This window comes from Zalophus californianus, chromosome 6 (genome assembly GCF_009762305.2).
Source record: "Zalophus californianus isolate mZalCal1 chromosome 6, mZalCal1.pri.v2, whole genome shotgun sequence".
In the NCBI taxonomy this organism is placed as follows: Eukaryota; Metazoa; Chordata; class Mammalia; order Carnivora; family Otariidae; genus Zalophus; species Zalophus californianus.
This window is the reverse complement of record NC_045600.1, coordinates 82,133,695-82,150,856: the sequence shown is the minus strand read 5'-3', so window position 1 is coordinate 82,150,856 and position 17,162 is coordinate 82,133,695. Positions and strand designations below refer to the sequence as shown.

Sequence of the window (17,162 nt, the reverse complement as noted above, 5' to 3'; positions counted from 1 at the left end):
GTTTTTAAAAAAAATACATTTATATTTGAGAGAGAGCATGAACTGGGGGAGGGGCAGAGAGGGAGAGAGAGAGAAGCAGGCTCCCCACTGAGCACAGAGCCTGACATGGGGCTGCATCTTATGACCCATGAGATCATGACCTGAGTTGAAATCAAGAGTCTGATGCTTAACTGACTGAGCCACCCAGGCGCCCCTGATTTGCATTTTTAAAAAAGATTTTATTTATTTGAGAGAGAGCATGAGCAGGGAGAAGAGGGAGAAGCCCCCCCCCCCCCGCCACCGAGCAAGGAGCCTGATGCTGGGATTATGACCTGAGCCAAAGGCAGACGCTTAATGGACTGAGCCACCCAGGCACCCCAAGTTGTAAGCATTCTTAATATTATTCTGAACACCAGATTCTTACTGATACATGATTGACAAAAATGTTCTCCCATTCTGTGGATTGTCTTTTCATATTATTATTGGTGTCCTTTTTAAAAACCACAAAGGTTTTTAAATTTTAATGAAGTCTGATTTATCTAAAATTTTTTGTTGCTGCCTCTGCTTTTGGTATCCTAGCTGAGAAACCATTGCCTAATTCAAGATCATAAAGATATACTCTTACATTTTCTTCTAAGAGATTTATAGTTTTAGCTCTTAGAATTAGGTCTTTGATCTATGTATGTTAATTTTTGTACATAGTGTGAACTAGGGGCCTAAATTATTTTATCTGTGGATATACAAGTGTCTCATCATGATTTGTTGAAAATATTTTTCTTAAAAAAAAAAAAAAAAAAGAAAATATTTTTCTTTCCCCATTGAATTGTCTTGGCACTCTTGTTGATCCAGGGAAAACTTCTGACACCATTGTTCATTGAAGGATTTTCATAAACCTTTGACAAGGAATAAATAAAAGGAAAATGAATCTTTATCTCCACTGGTAATTTACTTTATCTGCTTTAAAAACAATCTGGAAACAGACTTTCCCAGAGGCATGGAGATGAATCACCTATTTAATGTATTAATAGAGACTTACTTGCAGTACAATCAGGTAATTGCTTTTTTCTGGGTTTCTTAGATTTCTTCCACCTAGAGTAGCAATTATGTCCCTTTCATGTGTGCTAATACACCTTGTCTATGTTAAGGCTCAGTCATTTGTAATTTCTGGGGTGTTAATTATCTGGCTTTATTGTAACTCTGACATTAATGTTATTTCTAACAGGAATTCTTGTCACCTAAAAAAACTAACTCCAGAAATATTTACAACAATTTCACCTTTACAGATGTTCCAACAGCAATGAGCCCACCGGGGCAAGAAGACAGATTTAAAGATCAGCCCATTGTTTTGTATTTCTTTTATTTTTTAAATTCTTTTTTTTTTTTAAGATTTTATTTGTATCTTTGACAGAGAGAGAGAGCACAAGCAAGGGGAGTGGCAGGCAGAGGGAGAGGGAGAAGCAGGCTCCCTGCTGAGCAAGGAGCCGCACATGGGGCTGGATCCCAGGACCCTGGTATCATGACCTGAGTGGAAGGCAGATACTTACCCTAGTGAGCCACCCAGGCGCCCCAGGATTTTAATTTTTAAGTAATCTCCACACCCATCGTGCGGCCTGAACCCACAACCCTGAAATTAAGAGTTGCATGCTTTACCAGCTGAGCCAGCCAGGCAACCCGGACTCAAACAATATTTTGATTAGTGGCCACATTTGATTCTGAAGAGTTCTGGGAAATGTTTTTTTCTGGCTAACAGTGAAATCTTGCTTCACCAAATCTGAGATACTCTGAAAAAACTTCCACGTTAAGCCACAAATGTCTAGGCACCTTAGCACTTCAAATAAACTAACAATGTTTTATTAAAAGTTTTGGAATTCAGTTTTTTTTCTCTTTGATTATTTCTGATGAAAGTTTCCCCCTGAGGGGCAAAATTATAGAGGTAGGGGCAGAGCATGAAACCCATAACTGCCTCTCCGGCTACCTGACTTTTTTTCTTTTGAGGGTTTTTAAAAATACAGAAAAAATGTTAACTAATTATCATAAACCCAGAACTCAGAAATAACAGATGTTTACATTTTGTCATGTTTGTATAAAAATAAAATGTTCAAGTACATTTGACTCTCCTCTGATGGCTCTCCTTATTCCATTCTCCCCCATATCTTCCAGAGCTGATGGCTACCCTGAATTGGGTGTCCAGTTTAAACTTCCTGTCTGTGTCCTCTTGGGGCTGCCTGTTGCTGGCCTGTGATCATGAAGTTTTTGCCAGTAGTGCTTATTCAATGCCTACTGCCTGGACACGTGACTTTGTATGCAGTGTTGATTTACAAATAATGGTCACCTCATCTAGGAAGACTGCATGTGGGTAGTTTAGGAAACTCACCAGGGACAAACAAGGAAGGTTTTGCTAATGGGAGATGGGTGCTTCCTGGGCAATGCACGTACCCTTGACTTAACCTGCCAGTGTGGTAACTACCAGTCAAGAATATTCCTTTTAACCTTATATTGACATTGGATTTTATGGTGTATACCTACCACGTTGTTCCATTCAATCATAATAACCTTAATGAAATAACGTAGGGGCATTTTTCTATTTTTCTTGTTTTTTTCTTCTCAACATATTCCTTTACTCTAAAGCACTGCCCTCCCTCTATAAGACATGCACACCTACGGGTGAGCCTCCCTTCCAGTATTTATCAGGGATTTTAGTTGCAAACAACAGCCTGTTGTCAAAAGAAGACACAGTTTCCGAAGCAGTCAGTAAAGAAAAACATTTTACTTGCAAAGATGAATTGCAAAGGAGTTCAGGTTTTATTTTTAATTTTTTTAAAAAGATTTTATTTATTTGACAGAGACAGGGAGAGAGGGAACACAAGCAGGGAGAGTGGGAGAGGGAGAAGCAGGCCTCCCGCCAAGCAGGGAGCCCGATTTGGGGCTCCATCCCAGGACACTGGGATCACGACCCGAAGACAGATGCTCAACTGACTGAGCCACCCAGGCGCCCCAGGAGTTCAGGTTTTAGAAGGACTGATTTTGCCAATTGAAATGTACAACAGAGGGCACCTGGGTGGCTCTGCCAAATGTCTGCCTTCAGCTCAGGTCATGATCCCGGAGTCCTGGAATCAAGTCTTACATGGGGCTCCCTGCTCAGCCCGGAGTCTACTACTCCCTGTGACTCACACCCCTCTCTCTCGTGCTCGCTCGCTCTCAAATAAAAAAATTTAAAAAATTAAAGAAATATACAACAGATATTTAGAAGAAGGCAACCTCAAGATTACCGTATTTAACAGTTACCATGAGACAAAAGCAGTTGTCTCATGAGTGTTAACAACCTCAAAGATTGTGTCATGCCTTCAGATACCAGAATTGTAAAAGCCAATAAAGTTGCAAATCAGTAGAGTTGTTTTTATTAGGAGTCACAGGAAAGTCTCAAGATTTCATTTATTTTGTGGACCGGAACTAGACAGTGGAGCGAGTCTTTTTTTTTTTTTTTTAAGATTTTTTTTATTTATTCATTTGAGAGAGCATGAGAGCATGAACAGAGGGAAAGGCAGATTCCCTGCTCAGCAAGGAGCTTGATGGGGACTCAATCCCAGGACTCTGGGATCATGACCTGAGCTGAAAGTCATGAGCCACCCTGGCGCCCAGATCCTGAGTCTTCTGGTGTTTTTATTTTTGGGGGGGGAATGGGGCTCAGGGAGCAAGTGTTGCTTTCTCATGGTGGGACATAATGGGCACGTTTTTGCATAATGCAGCAGGGTCAGGTGTTTTACTTCTATACCGAAGTAGCCATTTTATGAAGAAGGACATTTATTACAGAGTATTGGATTACTTTCAGAATTTATCGGAGAGTCTGGGAACCAGGGACACTCAAGAAATATGCACAGTCATACCCCTGGTTCTAGCAGAAATCATGAAGCTGTTGTCTGTCATACACTACCAGTGATGTGAGGAATTACTCTAGAACCCTAGGGCACAGATGGCCCGGATCTAGAGCCAAAGCACATGTCTTCCTTTTTTTTTTTTTTTCCCTTTTTTTGTATTTACAAGAATCTGATGACTGCACCCAGCTACCACCTCACATAAATCATGTCTGGCTTTCTTGGGAACATCTTCTGGACAGAATATAGATCATAAGCCTGCACCACAACTGTAAGGCTGTCTGAAAAGTATTTTTAGCTTTCCAGCCTTTATAGCAGAGGGTAGTAGCTGGTTGAAAGATTATGGAATGACCGTTGAGTGAATCAAACTAGTATCTGCTGCCTTGTACTTCATGTGGTTCCTTACATGACTGTCCCTCACAGTGCTCGACAGAGCCCCACTTCCACCCTGATCCGGGCCTTGCTGGTCCCAGGATCCTATTTCCCTGTCCTCAGTAATTAGTTCAGGGATGTCGTGGAATCCAAACTTGGACAAAGTACTTGACAGAGAGATGCTGGTAGAAAAGCCTTCTTTTTCCAAAGGGGCTACTTAAGCAGGGATAAAGGAAGCCAGGAGCTGTCTTCTCAGGAGGGAGTGAGGGTGAGAGAAGGGGGGGGGGGGGAGGAGAGCAAGAGAAACCATCCTGATGATACTGGGTAGGTCCCGGGAAGTACTGAGCCTGTATTTTCCAATTACAAAATAAAAAAACGCAAATTCTCTTTTCCGCTTAAACTTGTATGACTTAGGTTCCTGTCACACAAAAACATCCTGATAAATATATATAATCCTTTTTTTAAAGATTTTTTTAACTTATTTGAGAGAGAGCATGAGGGGGGGAGGGTCAGAGGGAGAAGCAGACTCCCCGCTGAGCAGGGAGCCCGATGCGGGACTCAATCCTGGGTCTCCAGGATCATGACCTGAGCCAAAGGCAGTTGTTTAACCAAATGAGCCACCCAGGCGCCCCATCCTGATAAATATATATAATATATATTATATATATATTGTGTGTGTGTGTGTATAGATAATATTTTTCTCACCATGTTTGTCCATCATTTGGGTAAACAAAAATTCAGAGGAATAGTGACTTGCTCATTAGCACCCTCGCAGGCAGGACCTGATGGAATGGAAGTCTGATGCCCAGGAAACTGAAACTCGGAGCCCCCGGAATTGAACAGGAGCAGGACCCTAAGTCTGGTAGTACAGGAAGTCCGCAATGGAAGGCTGTATTCAGGCGCGGGAGTGGAAAGGACGCTGAAAGCCATGGAGTGTCGGAGGCCCATGCGTGTGCAGAGGCAGAAGCCCAGAGATTTTACTAGACTAGGAAGTACTCTGGCAACTATCCCACATCAGCATTTAGCCTCCAATTCTTTTTCTTTCTCAGGGAAATAAAAGAAATCAATGGTTATTTGCACAGTTGGTCGTTAGTTGATACAAAAACTTAGTAGCCAGAAAAACCGTAGCTGTGTTAGAAGAGGGAGATGTTGGCAAGGTTAGATGTAGCTGCCCAGGAGATGATGAATGTCGTTGGGTCATAAACTGGCTTCCACTTTCCTGAGTTGTTGGTAAGGGTTTCTGGGGGGGGGGGTGTCAGTGGGCAAGGCTGTGGGTGAGTCCTGGGAAACAACCCTCACTGGTCGCTTGCAGGGTGTGGGCCAAGTCCTGGACCTCTGGCAGATAACATGGTTGAGGGGATGAACTGCTCTGTGTTTTCTGCTTCACCTTCACCGTGGCCAGTGTCTGGCTCTCAGACTGTGGAAGCAGAATCCTATGGGGGTGAAATGCTTGTCCGCAGCTGATCAAAGCCCAGGGTGTGGAGTGGAGAGTGGGAGCTTCCCTAACACGAGGTCCAGGCATCCAAGTGCAAGGAAGAATCTGGGCCAGACTCACATGGGCCTTGTTGAGCTCAATAGATAATAAAAAGGCAGAAGGCCTGGAACAAGTTCCAAAAGGTGGAGAGGAGCAAAGCAGAGATAACCCACACTCCTGAAGGCCATTGTCTTTGTTTTTCTTTCTGATGCAGTGTTCTTCCCTAGGTGTTGTCTGTGGCTGGCTTGTGTTCATACTTCAAACTGCAACCCAAATGTCACCTCCAAGGCACCTTCCCTGAAGTAGTCTCCCCTCCACTTGTATCACACCATCCTGCTTATTTTTCTGTGGTAGTTATAACCCCAGGGATTTTCTCATTTATTTGGTGTCCTGTCCCTCTCCATTAGGATGCAGAGCCATGAGGACAGAGACTGTTTCATTCACTGCGGTGTCCCCAGCATCTGGAACAGTGCTTGGCATGTAGTTGGTGCTCAGTAAATACTGATTAGTTAATTGAATGAAATGCTTAGGGACAATTAAATGGAACAAATAATTACATAGGCACTATCTTGACTTGCATGAAGCTTAGGAGCTTTCTGGAAAGGAGCATGAATTTTGTCCACAGCTAGGACTCAGACACATATAGGCATATCCAGTGGCCTGGAGGGTGCTCAGAAAAGCCAGGTATTTGGAGGGACAGCAGGTCTCTTGACAGGAAATCCGCAAGGCCAGGTGTTACAGCCTGATTTAAGAGTGAGTCTATGAAATAAGACAGGCAGCATTTTGAACCAGGCAGCGTGATGTGTGTGGGGATGTCACTCTAGCTTTTTTAAAAGCTTTTGGATTCTAGACAGAGTCAAAATTACTGCTTGAAGCAGCTGGAGGCATGACCCTGCCTGTGGGAGAGTGGCTGAGAGGCACTATTTTGCCTGCTTATACGGAGACAGATGGCTTTTCTGTGTGTGAGGTCAGAGTGGTGCCCGTGAGTTCTACCAACTGTTAGGAAATACGCCTTCCTCCTATCTGTCTGGGGAGCTCAGTGGTGGGAATGGGAATGTTGAATAAGTCTGGAAACAACAAATAATATTTTCACTCTAGCCAAGTGTTAGGGGTTGAATTGTGTGCCTCTCCCCATCAAAAAAAAAAAAAAAAGGGAAAGAAGATAGTAAAAGTGTAAACGGCTTAACCTCTAGTACCTCAGAATGTGACCATATTTGGAGAAAGGGTGGTTGTAGATGTAATTACTTAAGATGAGGTCATACTGGAGTAGGGTGGGACCTTGTAAGGGGAACACTATGTGATGAAGACAGAAATTGGGATTACAAGACTGCAAAGCTAAGGGACGCTGAAGGGCCGCTAGAAGTGGGGAAGAGACAAGGAAAGATCCCCCTACGCGTGTCGGAGGGAGCACTCTCGGCCCTGCCAACACCTTCATTTCAGACTTCTAGCTTTCATAACTGCGAGACAATAAACTTCTGTTTTAAGCCGTCCTGTTTGTTGTAATTTCTTATGGCAACCCTGTAAACTACTACACAAAGGCAATGAACAAATAGGTTGAAAACCCTGATTTTTGCACAACTATGCAGTGAGTTTGGCAAAAGAGAGCATCTTCAGCTGACAGAATGTGAGTCAGTGCAATATAGGCTGGTCATCACTTGTGCCGTCCACTTGTGTATACATAGCTTTCAGCACCTTTTTATTTTTATTCATTTAAAGATTTTGTTCATTTGAGAGCGAGAGAGCAAGTACACATGTACAGGGGAGGAGCAGAGGGAAAGAGAATCTGAGGCAGACCTGGGCCTTGATACCACGACCCTGAGATCGTGACCTGAGCTGAAACCAAGACTCATGCTCAACCGAGTGAGGCGCCTCTCTGCACCTTTTTAAATATTTAACTTTTTTTTAAAGATTTTATTTATTTATTTGACAGAGAGACACTGAGAGAGGGAATACAAGCAGGGGGAGTGGGAGAGGGAGAAGCAGGCTTCTGGCTAAGCAGGGAGCCCGATGTGGGGCTCTATCCCAGGACCCTGGGATCATGACCTGAGCTGAAGGCAGACAGTTGACCGAGCCACCCAGGCACCCCTGGCCCTTTGTTTCTCAGAAAGGATCCAGTTTACTTCACTTGTAAACCCCAATTGATCCTGAATCGGCTCTTCTCAATTGCGGCCCTCATCAAGCTGTCTGCATGGGCTTGTTGAAACTCCCTTACTTGTTGAAATCCCCTTACTGGGCTTGGGGAGAGATGGGCACCCCCTCCTTTCTCTTCTGGGTGGGTAGGACTTGTGGCCCACCCACAGCTCTGTCTTCCTGTGTCCCCTCCAGGTGGGTAAGGGTTCAGGTGTTTTAAGTATTTAACCATAACTTTGAAAAGTACACACTTAAAAAAATATTTATTTATTCATGAGAAGCAGAGAGAGGCAGAGGGAGAAGCAGGCTCCCCATGGAGCAGGGAGCCGGATGTGTGGGACCTGATCCCAGAACCCTGGGATCACAACTTAAGCCGAAGGCAGGTACTTCACTGACTGAGCCACCAAGGTACCTGAAAAATACGCATCTTGATCTGACACCGGTATTTATTGTATCTTGATGCCTTGGTAAAATTTTCCAATTCCAATGCCTAAATAGTATGTTCATCTAAAAATACTTTTTTCCTACTTAAAATTTATGAAGCAGTTTTGTTCAAATTTTCCACATACCTCTTTGACTTCTGCAACTGTTTTTGTTGGAAACATTTTGGAGCTACCTCATCCAGTTTTTCAGGGTCCCTCACCATTACTTCTAAGCCCTGTGAACAAGACACTGTGCTTGTTTTTTTTTTTTTTTCAAGATTTTATTTGTCAGATAGGGAGAGCACACAGAAGCAGGGAGAGTGGAAGTCAGAGCGAGAGGCAGGCTTCCACTGAGCGAGGAGCCCAATGCGGGACCTGACTCCAGGACCCTGGGATCATGACCTGAGCTGAAGGCAGGCACCTAATCGACTGAGCCATCCAGGCGCCACTGAAATTTCACCGAACACAAGTAACTATTCTGGTTTCTTTAGGGCAGGAATGAAGAATGATACTGTTGCCTTCTTTTTCACTTAGTCTATCAGATGACCTTTATAGAATCCAAAGTGACATTGATTGAGGTAATTTCAGATCATTGTGCCTTCTCCAAATGAAATTCCAAATAAAGTAATTTATTACTTGTTCCAAATAAAGTAATTGAAGGAGTGCCTTGTATTAAGAGTGATTTTTTGTTTTCTGAGCAAGAATGTTTGAGGATATCTCTGTGTTGTGTGAGAGGGTATGAGATATTTATTCCCTGGTTCCCTGGGCATCCTTGTAGTGTGCTCATTTGCACCTTAAATTAACAGCTACATTTTGTTGGGGCTTCCTGGGCAGTTTCTTAGGACAAGAAACACTTCCAACGGCTGCTAAATGGAAAGGAAAGAATAACTCTCTGAAGTCTACCTAAGTGTGAATTTAATTTCCAGGAACACAGAGTTCAAGCAAGGCTCAAGCTGAGACAAAATAATCAAATTTTGGTTCTCAGACCTTCTCATTGATTGATGAGAATAGCACCTTTTGTATTTCTCCCGTTGTTTCTGTGGCCTTCTCCCAAGGCTGCAAATCTTTAGCCTCAATGAGTCTACAAATTACCAGAAGCCTTAAAATGAAGCCTATGTGAATGTCCGGATTAGGGACTAGAGAGTTAACTGCCTGTTTCTCTCAGGGATACTGTTAAGATTACATGGGACTTAAAAAAAAAAAAAAGAGGACATGGGACTTTTAAAGATTCTTTAAGGAGCACCACATTTTTTTCTTGTTAGTAACAAGGCAGTGGGCTCTAGCTGGTGAGGATCATACCAGGTGCTTAGGAAGGGTGGATTCTAGCCTGGCCTTGCTCTTGAGTGGTGGGTTTACTGTTGGTAAATCACTTTGTCTCTTTGTGATTGTTACTGTGAGGCAGAGATTCTTTTTTTTTTAAGATTTTATTTATTTATTTGAAAGAGAGAACGCATGCGAGAGTGCCAGGTGGGAGGGAGAGGGACAAGCAGATGTGCAGAGTCCAATGTGGTGCTCAGTCTCAGGACCCAGAAATCATGACCTGAGCTGAAATCAAGAGTTGGATGCTTAACTGACTGAGCCCCCAGGTGCCCTGGCAGGCAGAGATTCTTCATAAAAATCGCTTGTTACAAATGCAGATCCCTGAGTTCCGATCATCAGAAGTTTCCTTTTGGTGGGTTTGACATGGAGTCTTGGAGTCATAAATATATATATATATATTTTGAAGATTTTATTTATTTTGATAGACACAGTGAGAGAAGGAATACATGTAGGGGGAGTGGGAGAGGGAGAAGCAAGCTTCCCGAGGAGCAGGGAGCCCAGTGCAGGGCTCAGTCTGGATCATGACCTGAGCTGAAGGCAGATTCTTAACTGACTGAGCCACCCACGCGCCCCAGAGTCTATATTTTTAACGAACACTTCCTGTGATTTTGATGCAGGTGCTTCACACTTTCACATTGATCTAAGGGATGGCCTGGCCGACTTCTTAGTCTGTGGAGGTGACAGGTGGTCATCACGCACACTCCCAGGTTATAGCCCTGGGAGTCAAGCAATGAGGGTAGATACCAGGAGGATGGAAGGGAGAAGACTAGTTTTTTAAGGTAAGTGCTTGAGGTCATTAGAAGATTTCCCCCCCGCTACTCTTAGTGAAGTAATAGCATTACCTTCAGACTGTTATTCCAAAGAGAGTTGTTAGGATGGGGTGGAAGTAGGAATTTAATTTGGGGGTTATTGGTACCAACCATTTTTTTTTTTTAAAGATTTTATTTATTTATTTGAGAGAGAGAGAATGAGAGGTAGCACGAGAGGGAAGAGGGTCAGAGGGAGAAGCCGACTCCGCTGAGCGGGGAGCCCGATGCGGGACTCGATCCTGGGACTCCAGGATCATGACCTGAGCTGAAGGCAGTCGCTTAACCAACTGAGCCACCCAGGCGCCCTATTGGTACCATTTCTACCCATCTTTTAATAGGTAGTGTTGCCTAAGGTCTGAAGGGAATATGGAAAAAAATAATTACGAATAGACCAAGCCTCTTCTCAAATCTGACTTAAACTTACCTCAAAGTTTTATGAATGAGAATCTGACTTCCTAATTCTTCCCCTGCCCACTGTCTCCATCTCAATATATATCCTATAGGTAATAACTAAATTACTGTTTTTTAAAAAGATTTTATTTATTTGACAGAAAGAGAGCACAAGCAGGGGGAGAGGCAGGCAGAGAGGCAGAGGGAGAAGCAGGCTCCCTGCTGAGCAAGGAGCCCGATGCGGGGCTTGATCCCAGGACCCTGGGATCATGACCTGAGCTGAAGGCAGACGCCTAATGATTGAGCCACGCAGGTGTCCCTTTATGCAGAATTTAAAACATTTTTTTAAAAATTTCATTGAGATTGAAATTAAAAATTAGACAGTAGGCACCATCTCACAGGGAGTCGTCATATATCACCCCTAGTATCTTGGGCTCCTTTTACCTTCAGTCTTTTTTTTTTAAAGATTTTATTTATTTGACAGAGAGAGACACAGCGAGAGAGGGAACACAAGCAGGGGGAGTGGGAGAGGGAGAAGCAGGCCTCCCGCAGAGCGGGGAGCCTGACGTGTGGCTCGATCCCAGGACCCTGGGATCATGACCTCAGACGAAGGCAGACGCTTAACGACTGAGCCACCCAGGCGCCCCTGCCTTCAGTCTTTTTGGTCGTGCTGTGCTCCAGGACTTCCTGATACCTCAGTAATTAAGGCCTTGAAATTCCACCTATCTGCCACCAGTCTGGACTTAAGCAGTGTCCCTGAGATGGTTTAAGCCTAACTGTGTCCTCCAAATACCCAGTATATATGCGGCAACAGTCCCAAACTAGGAAACTTAAGTCTTTATCAAAGGAGCCATAAGCAGTGTAGAGAGAGAACACACATAGTTAAGTGTCATTTTTAGCTTGGCACAAAGGAGAACAGAGAGGGCAAGTGAGTGATCAGAAAGACCAGTTAAGGGCTAGTTGGCTTTGGGGAGAATTGTGATTGCTTTAGCATGGAAATCTAAAAAATCTAAAAAATTAGAATATGAACAACAAGGGAGCAGGTGGGCAGCTTTAAAAGTACATTCCAAACCAGTTTGGTGTGCTTATTAGGCCTTCTTATTGTTAATATTAGACGTCTTTAATTTTGACTATGGGATCATCATGTACTATCTTAAGTTATAGAATGCAAAATGTAGTTTAAATCTCTGCTGCCCCTTTTTAATCTTGACATGAGTCTTGTGTTGTCGGGGAGTTTGGCACAGAGGTTGAGCTGAACTCACAGATTATCCTGTTGACCTCATCATGTTAATGTCCATATATTGACTCATACTGAATTTAGCATCTGCTAAAACTCCCAAGCTTTTATTTCATGTACTGCTGTTACGATTCTTTTTCATCATCCTTGTTTGATTCAATTTAGGAGCCCTGATTAGTACTTTAATTTTATCATTTTAATTCATCTAAATTTAACTAAAATGTTTTAGTTCTTTGTATCAATCTGTTAGATTTTTTTTTTGTGGGAGGGAGAAGGATCCTGATTATGCCATGTAACATTACTGCTTTCTGTGATATTAACTATGTATCTTTTGTATTTCCATCTAAATTCTCTCTCTCTTTTTTTTAAAGATTTTATTTATTTGAGGGAGAGAGAATGAGAGAGAGAGCACATGAGAGGGGGTAGGGTCAAAGGGCGAAGCAGACTCCCTGCCGAGCAGGGAGCCCGATGCGGGACTCGATCCCAGTACTCCAGGATCATGACCTGAGCTGAAGGCAGTCACTTAACCCACTGAGCCACCCAGGCGCTCAAAAGCAGTATTGAATGGTACAGGGAGAGGAGAAGGTTGGAGGTCTTGTTACTAGTGATCTGGTACTTGTTACTAGTAAATTGAGGTTAATTTACTAATCAAAATCCTTTTGGAATAATTGTTAAATTATTAACTAGTAGGGTGCCTGGGTAGCTCAGATGGTTAAGTGTCTGCCTTCGGCTCAGGTCATGATCCCGGGGTCCTGGGATCGAGTCCCGTGTCAGGCTCCCTGCTCCTTGGGAGCCTGCTTCTCCCTCTGCTTCTCTCTCTCTGTCTCTCTCCCTCTCTCTCTCTCCCTCTGTCTCTCATGAATAAATAAATAAAATCTTAAAAAAAATTATTAACTAGAACTCTCACCCAGGTCATTGTTTCTTATCTTGTTTCCAAAAACATTTGGAGACATCTTACTAGATATTTTACTGAAAGTCAGCTATACTATGTCTACTACATCTCCTAGGCTTACTGATAAAATAAGGAGAATCTGACATGATTTATTCTTAGTGCATCTGTGCTGGCTCCTAGTGATTACCTCTGGCCTTCCTGTCAATAATTAATTCTTGTCAGGTTGACCAATATGAATTTTGCTGTATTTTTCTTCCTCTTTTCTGTGTCTCTAGTCTTCTGGTTCCTTTCCTATTCCTATTCTACGTAATTCCTTAAAGTTCTCCAGAGTTGGTCCAGAATAGTGCTTCTCACACTTCAGTGTATAAGTGAATCTGCTGGGGTTCTTGTTACAATGCAGGTTCTGATTCAGGAGGTCAGGAATGGGGCCTAAGATTCTGTATTTCTTTTTCTTTTTTTTTAAGATTTTGTTTATTTTATTTTTATTTTTATTTTTTTTGAAAGATTTTATTTATTTGTTTCACAGAGAGAGACACAGCAACAGAGGGAACACAAGCAGGGGGAGTGGGAGAGGGAGAAGCAGGCTCCTTGCTGAGCACGGAGCCTGATGTGGGACTCGATCCCAGTACCCTGGGATGACCTGAGCCGAAGAAGGCAGCCACTTAACTGACTGCATTTTTTTTTTTTTAAGATTTTATTTCTTTATTTGACAGAGAGAGACAGCGAGAGAGGGAACACAAGTAGGGGGAGTGGGAGAGGGAGAAGCAGGCTTCCCACTGAGCAGGGAGCCCGATGCAGGGCTCAATCCCAGGACTCTGGGATCACGACCTGAGCCGAAGGCAGATGCTTAACGACTGAGCCGCCCAGGTTCTGCATTTTTAACAAACTACTAGATGCTATTGGTCCTCAGGCTGTTCACATTGGGAAGCTATGAACTAGAACTAGGTAAGAGTTCTAGATTTTAGTTCCCCTCTAGAGCAGGAAGGAGGTCTCTGGTGGAGGTCTCATCAGCATCTGTATCTGCCAACAGTTACCTTCCTCATTCCTTTATTTTCAGTGTCTCTTGCTCCCAATGGCTCCTTGGTTTCCTTTTGCATTTCTTGCCCTGTATGGCCTTTCTTCCTTCTTCGGTTCACAGTTAGGCTTCTTGGGAGAATAGTCTTAAATTTCATTCTTCCATTTTATCCTCTGCTGATTACTCCTCAATCAACAGCTCTGATCATGTCACTCTCCTCTTTGGATCCCTTTCCTTCTGGCTCCTTCCAGTGACATTCTACAGCCTGGCTCCTGTTTCCCTCTCCAGCTCACTCATCTTACACTCCAGGAATTCCAGCCTACTTGTGGGTACATTATTCTGTTTCCAGTCTCCTTGCCTTAGCTTTTATTATTCCTTTGTCCATAAAAACTCTTCCCTGCCTTATTAACCTGGCTAATTTCTCTCATTCTTCTGGTATTCCTTTCACACTCAGAAACTTAATATCTCTGTATTTATTACTTGTATGATTCAAGAATAATGGAAATGAGGGGTATGGGTGCTTTCCCTTTTGAAGCCGCAGCTGTAACTGTAGATTACTGGAAGGAAATGTTATTTTGACATGATGATGGTCAGTTGCACTGAAGGATTTTAAGGATACAAAGTCACTGGGTAAAATCTTATCTATTTTTATTTTTAAAAAGATTTTATTTATTGATTTGACAGCACAAGCAGGGGGAGCGACAGGCAGAGGGAGAGGGAGAAGCAGGCTCCCCGCTGAGCAGGAAGCCCGATGTGGGGGCTCGATCCCAGGGACCCCAGGATCATGACCCGAGTTGAAGGCAGTCGCTTAACCAACTGAGCCACCCAGGCACCTATTTACTTATTTTTAAGTAGGGTCCTCACCCAGCATGGAGCCCAGTGTGGGGTGCTAACCCACAACCCTGAGATCAGACTGAGCTGAGATCAAGAGTCGGAAGCTTCACTGACTGAGCCCCCCATAAATCTTATTTTTAAAAAAGGGAATACTTAACCATCACTCTGTAAGTGAAGAGGGAACAATATTTTTAATTAGCTTATCATTGCGTGAATTAGTCTAGCTGACCTATACAATATTCATTGACATAGTTTCATGGGAATGAAGCAGTAAAATAAAAATGGTAAGTTTTATCTGATGAGAATATTTCACTACTGTGATCTGCAAGGACGGTATGAATGGTAAGGTTTTCAGATGACAATTCAGAACTTTGACGTATTGCATTGTCCTGCCCTTGGGAGCAGACTGACAAGAGAGGGTTACTTGTTGGCTTAGAGAGTGGCCTTTTGCAAATCACTAAACTAAGTGGGGTTACTTGACAGTAACAGAGAATAGAGATGGAGAGCTGCCTGACGAGATGCAAATACTGAGGATTTGATGGATTATTAGCTGGTTAGTCAAACTAGAGGCTCAGGACTTTTCAAGTCCGAAATTTTTAATAAAATTTAAAAATATTTCCCATAGCTGTGGTCATGATCTCTCAGGCAACAAATGCAATTTGCCACCAGATGTGTCGTTGCTATGACACTTGGCAGATACGAGAAGGGGTGGTGAAAGGTGGAGATTGAAGTGCTAATAGATTTGAAACCTTATTTGCAAAATGATCTTAATGTGTGTGTTTCAGAGATAAGTCTTAATCCTTTGTACATAATAGGTATTCTGTAAATGTGTGTGGAGCAAATATAAAATATGTGAAATATTTAAAATTAAGTGAAGGAAATAACCTTTGCTTTTCTTAAGGAATTGTTCTTTATAGTGTAGTTTTGTGCCTGCTGGATCACACTGTGTCCTAGATTTCTGTGACTATAGAGAAACGCATGCAAAAGAGAATAAGAATTGTCAGTTCGTTAAGGATATAGCATGTGCTGATATAATTTCCTTTTCCCTAGGGATGTGGAACTGTTGATGAATTCCTTTCTAGCTGAAATGCCTGAGTGGGAGCTCTGGTCTCCATCCTTGTCACTGATTTCCTGGCCAGCCTGTTTCTGGGTAATGACTCTCTCAGTTTATGTTGCCTTTCAGCATAATACATTTGTTCAAACCAAACTGTGTGTCTGGTGGGTTGTACCACAAAACCAAGAACCCACAGCCAGAGCTAGAGGCAATATTTTCAATTACGAAAGCTCATAGTCATAATAGTCTATTTTGTGAAATAGTACTTGCCTATGCCAAACCTGTTTCTCTTTTGAGAATAATGTTCCTGGGATAAAAATGGGACTTCCGGTAAGATCGGTGTAGAGTCAGATAGTTGTGAGTTTAAGTCCTAGTTCAGCCACTTGCTAGCATTTTGTCCTTGGGCCCGCTTTTATTACTATTTTTTTTTCAAAGATTTTATTATTTATTTATTTATTTGCCAGAGAGAGAGAGAGAGAGGGAACACAAGCAAGGGGAGCTGCAGAGGGAGAAGCAGGCTTCCCGCCGAGCAGGGAGCCAGATGCAGGACTCGATCCCAGGACCCTGGGATCATGACCTGGGCCAAAGGCAGAAGCTTAATTGACTGGGCCTCCCGGTGTCCCTCAAAGGTTTTATTTATTTATTTGAGAGAAAGAGAGAAAGAGAGAGAGAGAGCATAAGCCAGGGGGAAAAGGCAGAGACAGAGGGAGAGGGAGAAGCAGAACTGTCGCTGAGCAGGGAGCCTGAGGTGGGGCTTGATCCAGGAACGGTGTGATCATGACCTGCTGAAGGCAGACACTTAACCACCCAGGTGCCCCTAGCTTTTATTATTTTTAATTTTTTTAATTAATTATTTTAAAAATATTTTTTCCTCACTGTAAAATAGTAATGAATTTTTTTTTTTTAAGATTTTATTTATTTATTTGAGAGAGAGAGAGGAAAGAGAGAGAAACAGCATGAGAGGGGAGAAGGTCAGAGGGAGAAGCAGGCTCCCCGCTGAGCCGGGAGCCCGATGTGGGACTCGATCCCGGGACTCCGGGATCATGACCTGAGCCGAAGGCAGTCGCTTAACCAACTGAGCCACCCAGGCGCCCAGTAATGAATTTTTTTGAAAGCATAGAAAGTCATGAAGAAGAAAAGAATGAATATTCATATAACATATGAGCATTTTCTTATATAATTAAATATTCTTTGAAAGCATCATTTCACATATTTATATAGTATTTGATTATTCAGTCATTTAATCATTCTTAACATTTTTGGACATTATGATGTTTCTTTTTTTTTTAGGATACATCTATAATTTTACAAAACCATTCTTTTGGCATTAGTTTTTTACAGTGATAACAAGGTACTGTGAGC

At 42.8% G+C, this 17,162-nt stretch overlaps 1 protein-coding gene across 4 annotated transcripts in view; it reads left to right on the top strand.

The window, feature by feature from the left end:
- The window catches only part of GPR176 (G protein-coupled receptor 176), a 118,887-nt gene that overhangs the window by 6,420 nt on the left and 95,305 nt on the right, over positions 1 to 17,162 (top strand). For 2 of the 4 annotated variants that reach the window (XM_027568698.1, XM_027568696.1), the window contains exon 2: positions 15,797 to 15,896. The exons of 1 other annotated variant lie outside the window; for it this stretch is intronic. The gene's annotated coding sequence lies outside the window, so the exon portion shown is untranslated. Of the gene's footprint in view, positions 1 to 10,335; positions 10,349 to 15,796; positions 15,897 to 17,162 lie in introns of those variants that run through there. One more of the 4 variants, XM_035727842.1, reaches the window with a different exon arrangement.